An 8600-nucleotide genomic window follows, 5' to 3' on the forward strand; every position below is an offset into this window, starting at 1 on the left:
GGAAGAATGGTGCTTTGTGTATCGGTGGAACACCACACACAAGGACGGTTTAATTTGAACGCTATGAATTATTAACGAAGATAATGAGTCGTATATTGAGTATGTTGTTGATAATGATAATTATTATTTTATGAAGCACACATATATTTATGATCGAGTGATCGAGGTATGAGAATATTATTCGTCAATCAAAATTGATAAGAATAGATCGATCGAGTAATTGCAACCCATGATGTCACCGATAACAAAACAAACAACGTTTTGGAGCAATATCACACACACAAACACACACATAAACAAGAGACAAACCAAAAAAAACTGGAAGTTCAAGGCTGAGATTCTCGCACCCACTCACAGAAAAATTCATAGCCCAAGCTGCATAGTCAGAGGGCCGTCTGTCTCTTAAACAGTAAGGGCTATTTGCTGAGATATAGTGATCTTATCTTGATGCTTTGTTGTCGATGTTCTCAACAGCAATCAAGAACGTGATATTCATAAGAGCTCATCAATATTAACCAAACGAATCTAGGAACAAATCACGCGTGCCCGACCGGAGTGCTATATAGCTTCTCTTTATGTTATATCTTTATATTATGCTTCTCCAATACTGCTACCGCCCTCTTCTAAGAAAACCCACACGTTACAACCAGAGGACAGATTCAGACTAGTGAGGGACACCAGACCTACAGGTGTGTTTTTTTGAAACTTGAGACTTGAAAAACTGTTTTGCCTGACCGCAGGCCGTGAAAATCATTTCCAATCGGCCCGGAAGCCTGGACAGCAGGAAGGGACAAAACAGGACACAGACGTTGCGTGTCCCTTACCTCAGCCAAGTAGCATGATCTATGAAACGATCTACTCGTTCTATTGTCATCTTTCGCGAACCGGAAGTGTTTCAGAACTCTTTTCCTATGACATATCCACCGGCTCTAAGCAAAGATTCGTTCGTAACCGATATTGAAACCGGTAACTTTTTGTCGATCCAAATTAGAAATAGCTATTACCAAGCAAGCATAACGCACAACCCAACTAATTCTTAACTTTGCACTCAAAATTCACACCGGAATAACATTTGGCTACCCTTTGAAACCCTGGCTGGAGCAAATGATATTTTTTGTTGACGCTGATATTGTTATTGTTGTAGGATATTCACACACCCCTGGTTCGTTTTCTGTCAGTCGGAACGTCCGCGAAAGTTCTACCCATCGCCCGCGTGATCATTGATGCTATTTCACAGTCTACGTCTGCAAAGTAGACAGTGTCGTAAGCGGGCGATGAGAAGAACCAGATCGATGCGATGCCTACCTGCAAAGGGAAAACTAATCGATGGACGAAGTAAGACGAAAATTTAGGACAGAGATCCTGCTTGCGTCTTTTGAGGAAAACGAAGAAATGGTGACGATGACAAATAGCAGTGTAATCCATCTATAAAATCTCATTTTCGAAGAGCAATCACAGCCAATTTTTAGCTATAGCACAACCCGATTGTAGGTCATAGGTTAACATGACGATTGTAAAGCGTGCATTTGCAAGTTGAAAAAATTGCCCGGTAACCCATCATTTTATATGTTAACATTTAAGTAAAATAAAAACAATTGACGCAATCAGTAACATAAATCTGATAATACACTAGATTTACAAAGAAACATTAACAAGTACCGCGTACTTACACGGATGCGCACACACACACACACACACACACACACACACACACACACACACAACCATGAATGGACATTACACAACGGCTCATATAAGTGAAAATTGTGTAAACTATGAGGCACAATCAACAAAAAAAAAATCTGTTATCTTCGTGTGATCACCTTTATTATTGCTATTATTATTATTATTATTATTATTATTATTATTACTCGGACGAATTGAAACAGTCAAGTGTTATTTGTTATTATCTTTTTAAAGAATGTGCTGCCTTTTGTCCAGAATCAACAGATATCTCTGTTTTTCAAAAAAACACATAATGTTATTATAGCTCACACAAAAAATTGCTAAATAGATTATATATGACACGTATGTGAATACAGGCGACGAATAGCAGGCGAGATAAGATAAGGGTAATATAACTACCTTTCTTAGTAATATAATAAAATTGAGCTGCAGTGAATACGGGTCAAGTGCGTACTGGGTCGCATATGGGCCGACCTGGAAGATTATTAAGTGTGAGGCGGAGCCGCAGCATGAACCGAGTCAACGATGATACAGCTTGAAACAAACTTCGACCCTAGAATATATCCCTATAGTAACAGGAGCGTATTGCCGACTGAATCAAGAACCTAATACATCTGGCAACTGATCAATGCGACATATTGGTCCACTTCTCTAGGATGTGGTTTTTCCTCGCGTGGGACCTCACCGGCGGAATAAGGGGACTGGTCGTGTGGAAATGTTACGATCATACTGAGAAAAATTATCGTAGCGGTAAAGGGGACAGTATAAGTATGGCAAGTTATTTTACGTCGGTGTGAAAAATGTGTATGTACGGGCGTATCTGGGCGCGAGAACATAGCAGTTGAAACAGCAACGTGAAGTTTGAAAATCGACGGAAGACAAAAGGTAACACGGGCAAATGCGGATGTCAAAATAGAAGATAGAACTTACGTAAACGAAACGCGAAAGAAACATCATGAAAGATGTGATCCACAATTGTCGTTGTAGATTATTTTGTTGTATATAAATATTATCTCTGTTGAACCATTTATGAACATCAAATGTGTTTTTCTCATAGTTTATAAATTTGACTCTATTACATCTTATAGGTTTAGACCATTCGAAGTATAGCCGACTGGAGCTTCTTAAGGGCTGATAGGTAGCTCAATAATTGAGATCGAATGTATAGGTTTCAAACGCTTTATCCCACGTTTACGTACGAAATTAATTGCGCAGCTAGTAATATGTAATGTATAGCAATTTTAAGCAGAATGAACGTTTAATAGAGGTCGCAGTTAGCAGTTGATGGTTGTATGTAAGTTATGCCCAAGCACAGATCAACTGACTACAAGAAATCTACGAATCGATTGCCGTACCGATGCTTCTTAAATGGTATGTATATTTTTCTGATTAAGACATCTACACATACAATCACATCCAGTATCCTCAGTGATTTAGAGAAAACTAGGTAACGTCGTACGAAATAATACAGTAATATTATTTATGTCGACGGACATATATATATATATATAGACACTAGATAATCAAAGCGATGTTTTCACATGAAGCGTATCATGCTTCATTTGTACTACCCTACAATACCCAGAACTAAGCTTTGCGTAATTAATAGTTATGATTTCTTAACTTAACTACGAAACATCGTTTAGACTGAAGTTCAATAGCCTCTGGATGCTCTATTTAGCAAATAAAGCGACTCTGTATCTCAAAAATATTGGCAAGTGTAAAAATACTGGCAAAATAATGTACGATTGTGGTCTGCTAAAATCGCAGATCTGTGATTAAATGAAGCACCGCTTTCGATTCATATATGAACATCTTGATATGACTAGCCATCTTGACAAATAGCCTTGCGTTTTATTAGTCATAAACTTACAAACAGAGAGAGAGAAACACTTACGCCTCTCAAAAGCAGTAAATAAAGAATGGTGAGCAAACAATCATGCAGTGGGACAGACGTCCGCCTTTCATTTGGCGGAGCTGCATATGCAACCTGAATTGAATTCTTAGCGTTTATTATTTTTTTTTTTTAGTTACAGTTGACAATTTGGAAAAAATGGCTGGCAAAACATAACTGCAAGTACAAATCTTGACGTTTTAGGTGCGATACCTTCCAGCTGCGTCTGCTTCAGATGTGGGGACGTCCACAGCGGGGACAAATGTTCATTTGAAGCCTTCGTTTGCCAGAATAACTTTTAGTTATTCGATGTTGGTGTGGCTCAAGCTAGGCGAGGGTGTATCGCAGTCAGATCCGTTGATAAATGTATACATACGGGATTCGACATTTGAATCCAGACAAACTTTAGCGGACTACTTAGTTAACAAACCAAACGTTTACCCGCCACACACCATATAAACGACAAACGCTTGTTTATTTTGAAACAAGATAACAAACTGGTCACGATAGAAGGCAGTGCGGTGTTTTCGCCATTCGACCAAAGATCATCTATTAAACTCAAGCACTTTTACTATTGACAAATGCGTTTTCCGAAGTTGACTGTTTACGTTTGTTGCTAGTTTTAATGCAGAAACTTCTAGCAGGCAAATGGCAAGATTCCTGGAATAGGTTTTAAATTTAAGAAGCTCAAAATTGCTTAAAAAAGCATTTTTGATACACCAGAAATTAACGATAGCTTTGACGAGAAAAATATTGGTGGTCGACTGGGTGGTTTAGATAAACTCCAATAGTTAGTCTTTTTTTTCATCTATTGGATTTTTATAACCCTTTTGAACTTTTGGGACTTTCGATTTCTATAATTTCAAAATTTGATTCTGCTGGAATTTTCCAAGCGCACCTAATCTAGGCCTATCAATATGGCTCGACGTTAGGTTCAGTTCTATGGCTTCAAATGTTCGAGCAGCAATTTAAAGGATCGTTGTCGTAACCCTTACGCGCTCGGGAATATTCATTGTTAAAGTTAAATTACTAACTAATAAACGTCTTTGTTTCGGAATCACTCGTCTAGTTGTGGTTTAGAATTGATAGAATCGGTAGTCATGAAGCAACATATTGACCGATGGACGTATGACAATTTTATCTGTTTTAAACATAGTTGTCATACAAGTATTTAACCGTTGAATAACAAGTAATCGAACTGGGAGCTTTATGTTGCTAACAAAAAAAAAAAAGCATTTTAGATCCTGGTCATGGATAGGTCTGCAAGCGAGAGCATGTTGAACTCATCTGGTGCATTACTCATAAGCTTACAGTTGAATTTAGTTGGTTGGACAAATTTACCTAGACAGCACAAATGCGACAAAAGGCTTGGCCTTTTGAGCGGCCCGTTCGTACCCGCTAAAGCAACTCTTTACGTTTCTAGATTTTATCCTTAGGTAGTAACACCTTTCGATACCATTGGCGTAAAAGCGTCTTTCCAACTCTGGCCCTACGGCCAGTTTGTATCCGATTTTCACATTATAGAAGCAATACACTTTACTAATAATATAATTTCAGTGTACTTTACATAAACGCAAATTCTACCTTAAACCGGGTACTGAATAGTAACTTTATGCTAATGTAAACTGATAGATGTACGATAGCCCAACGCGTAGCAGGATTGCGCTTCCGGCCATCAAGCTGAACCTTCAATGAAAGTTTTCTGTGTTAGGAACTTCTGATCGCGTCAGCACGCGTAACTGTGTGGCATCGATTCTGCTGCTGTCAGGGTTGAATCACTTACTCTCCAACTCTGATTGTTATTTTATTTGTGGAAATTTCAACTCACGGTCTCGTTAGTCAATCTCATTATTAATTACAATACTTCATTCACATAGTTATTGTAAAAAGGTAAATAAATGTATTATTTTTTTTATGCGATAATGATTCTATCTATTCATATAAATTGTGCAGTGATCTACGTTGTTTCTTGTTATTATTATTATCATTTATAATAGACAACCCTGTATTTAATATCGTTGCCGGAATGATCAAAATGATTTTAAGTATAGTTAAAATTTGAACATATCAAAAATTTCAATTCTAATTATAATAGACATCGTATAGTTTTACTGGAGACATATGTACTTACTTCGGCTGAAAACACACAGAGAACCAAGGTGATTTTAGGAAATTTGTCTCTACTACAATTGGTTGTTTTGTGAAACAATGCTGTCGGATCCTCTCATATGTAATGTTACATAGGTGTCTGTGTTGTAAAAGCCATAAATATTTAAGTAAGCAAAAAAGAGAAATTCTAAAACTATTCCACTTTCGATTAGTAGCATTCATCTGTTTAAAAGGGGTAATGCGTTTCTAGATCAATCGTTATACATTCAATAATCATACTAGTATTTTATCTTCCAGCGGCTGAGGTAATCATGGCTATTGGCAGTTTTGAAATGTTTATCCGTTTTCGAAAAGCGCGCAAAAAAATTTTTTTAATTTTTTTAAAAATTTAAATTTTTTTTAAAAAAAATTTAATTGAGCATCGTTTTTACTACGGCCGAGCAAGTGTGTGCCGATTCCTATGCTTTTTCTGGAGCCCTATCGACCAAAGTCAGTGCCGCGCAAAGTAAACCTGTCGTATAATTCGAATAAAGGTTACAAAAAACTCGAACTGTACGGAGTTTGTAAAAACTGCATTTTCCTTAAAATCAAACTAGAAAAATACAAGTATCTATATTTAATACTTACTAATATTTAATAATAGAGATAAATTATTAAGGAATACCCCTTAGTACTTTAAGATATAATAATCTGATCACTCGACTCGGACAGGGATACGGAGTGCTTTCTACTGAGAAGCTTCAAGGCGGTAATTTCTGAGGTGGAGTGAACAAATTACAGGACGCTAAAAGGGATATTCGTTTTTTTTTTTTTTTTGAAATCTTTTATATCAGCGTTGCCGGTTCTTAAGATATCAATCGTATTAATAGATAAGTTTCGATTCAATGAGTATTCACAATATTGTCTAGCAATCTTTTTCCCCGTTATTGCCGATAATACACTTTTAATGTTTACACACAATATAGTCTACTGTTGTATATTATTCTAATTGCATATTAGAAAAAAGCTAGCTAGAAGGCTGGTTCAGTAGAAGGACAGAGGTTAAAAATTTTTCGTATTAATTGAATGTCCTTCGTAAAATTACGCTATAAGTACCTGTACGAATCAGAATGTGACTAACACGTTAAAAAGGGTTTCACGTAATGGTGCAGTGGCGACGTATTTGCCAAGTAAACGTAAGGAACGTGTTCCGTGAACCATGTTCCAAATATATCGTAAACACATTTAATTTGATACTTCGAAGCCCGTCGTCCATAGCTATATTGAATGTAACAGCAGGATTGAACACTAAACTCAAGAAAGATAGTTTATTAAGTCAAATAGAATGTAATGTCGTGCTAAAGATAGCTGTTATGTTTATTTGTTTGGTCTAGATGCTCCTGCGGGCGCATTGTTTATGTTAGTTTCTCTCACCATATCGTAGTCAATTCAATTGTATTTAACGTTGATCTATTATTGTTTTACGTGTTTTTTTTTTTTATTACGTGTTTTACGTGTGAATGAAATTCATTGCAAAAGTTAACCGATTTCGAGCTGTTGTGTGTCACGAGGCTGATCAAATAAGCCATCAGCGAGATGCTGGGCCGCGTGAAGTTCACTAAGGCTTTATAAGATTTTTATGGCTGCCTGGTCCCGGTCATGCGGCTAGGCGAAAAGAGCATTTTTTTGGTTGTGTATTGAACCCTTGATCCGCTCAAGGTCTGAGCTTAGCGTGAATTTGGCAAAACAAGCAAATACCCCGCTGTTTCGAGCTTCTTCTAGTTCTGTATACTTTTGCTTTGATTCAACAAAAGAACAAATCTCTAGCCATCTTGGCAAAGAATAATCGATGTAAAAAACGTACTGGATTTGCACGACAGGTTGGCCACCTACAACCCACGAGGAGATGCGTATAGCTGGTTGAAATTCAACGTTTCTTCGCTGTTTAGGTAATCTCTTTTAAACTATTGTGTTGTAAATAGGTAAAATGTTGAATATTTTAATGGCCAGTAACGAGTTTAACGAGCTAATCCTCCATAATGTTATTTTACTCTTCATAAGCCTATATATACAAAAGCGGTAGCAAACTCAAACGCATAATTAACAGAACCGTCCAGTTTGCATTAACGTCAGGAAGTTCTTCATCTGGAACGTCCTGCTCCTATTCGGAGAAACGACTCGATATATGTAGATATTAACCTAATGACTTCAGCGGTGCTGAGCTGCTTTTGTCAATTAATATAAAAACGCATAAAGTTCCATGAACTTTATAGCGATCCGAAAAGTCGGTCTAGAGTTAAATTGCCGATTCAATTGTGGCAATTTATTTCGTAAGCGACGTCCTGAAATATCGTTTTTAATATCAGCGTCAGGGTTTAGGTCAAAATCATTAATCACAGCTGGCACAAATATCAAGAGATTGTTTATTACAAAATATAGCCGTTAATAAAAAAAAAAAAGGAAAAACGGTATCTTCTTGGGATCTTATCGTTCTGCATGCATAGATAGGTAGATAGGTCCACGGTACAAAGTTCATAGCAGGAGTTCAAGGTCACAATGCTAACCCTGTACTTTAATAAGGCCCCTTTGTGGTGTATATTATGCAAAATTTAATTTTTTTAAAAAAGCAAAACAATCGAAGTTGTCTGCTACACTTGTTTATAGTTCCAATAACTGTATTAGGCAATTATTAAGACTGCCTGACTTCACTGACCTCGCATTTGAAGAGTAATCTGTCAGTCAGCAGCATATTGTTTATGTCGTTTAACGAAACTCCAACTTTCCAATCGAAATATTCACGTAAGCTATTAGGTAAAAAAGAAAGCAAAGCAGAATACTAATCGAGCACTGGACGACTTGTTCGAAACGGGTAGGAGTTGGCCGTGTGTTTTGTTTTTAACTATAAATTAAAAAATAAGGAAATACACTGTAG

At 36.9% G+C, this 8600-nt stretch overlaps 1 protein-coding gene across 1 annotated transcript in view; it reads left to right on the forward strand.

Annotated features, from left to right (window-relative positions):
* LOC111250719 (mitoferrin-2-like) overlaps positions 1–2720 on the forward strand; it is a 43599-nt gene extending 40879 nt beyond the window's left edge. The window contains exon 7 of the transcript XR_015327837.1: positions 1145–2720. The gene's annotated coding sequence lies outside the window, so the exon portion shown is untranslated. The remainder of the gene's footprint in view (positions 1–1144) is intronic.
* Positions 2721–8600: the final 5880 nt, after the last annotated feature.

This window comes from Varroa destructor, unplaced genomic scaffold, assembly GCF_002443255.2.
Source record: "Varroa destructor unplaced genomic scaffold, Vdes_3.0 BEIS01000005.1, whole genome shotgun sequence".
Classification (NCBI taxonomy): Eukaryota; Metazoa; Arthropoda; class Arachnida; order Mesostigmata; family Varroidae; genus Varroa; species Varroa destructor.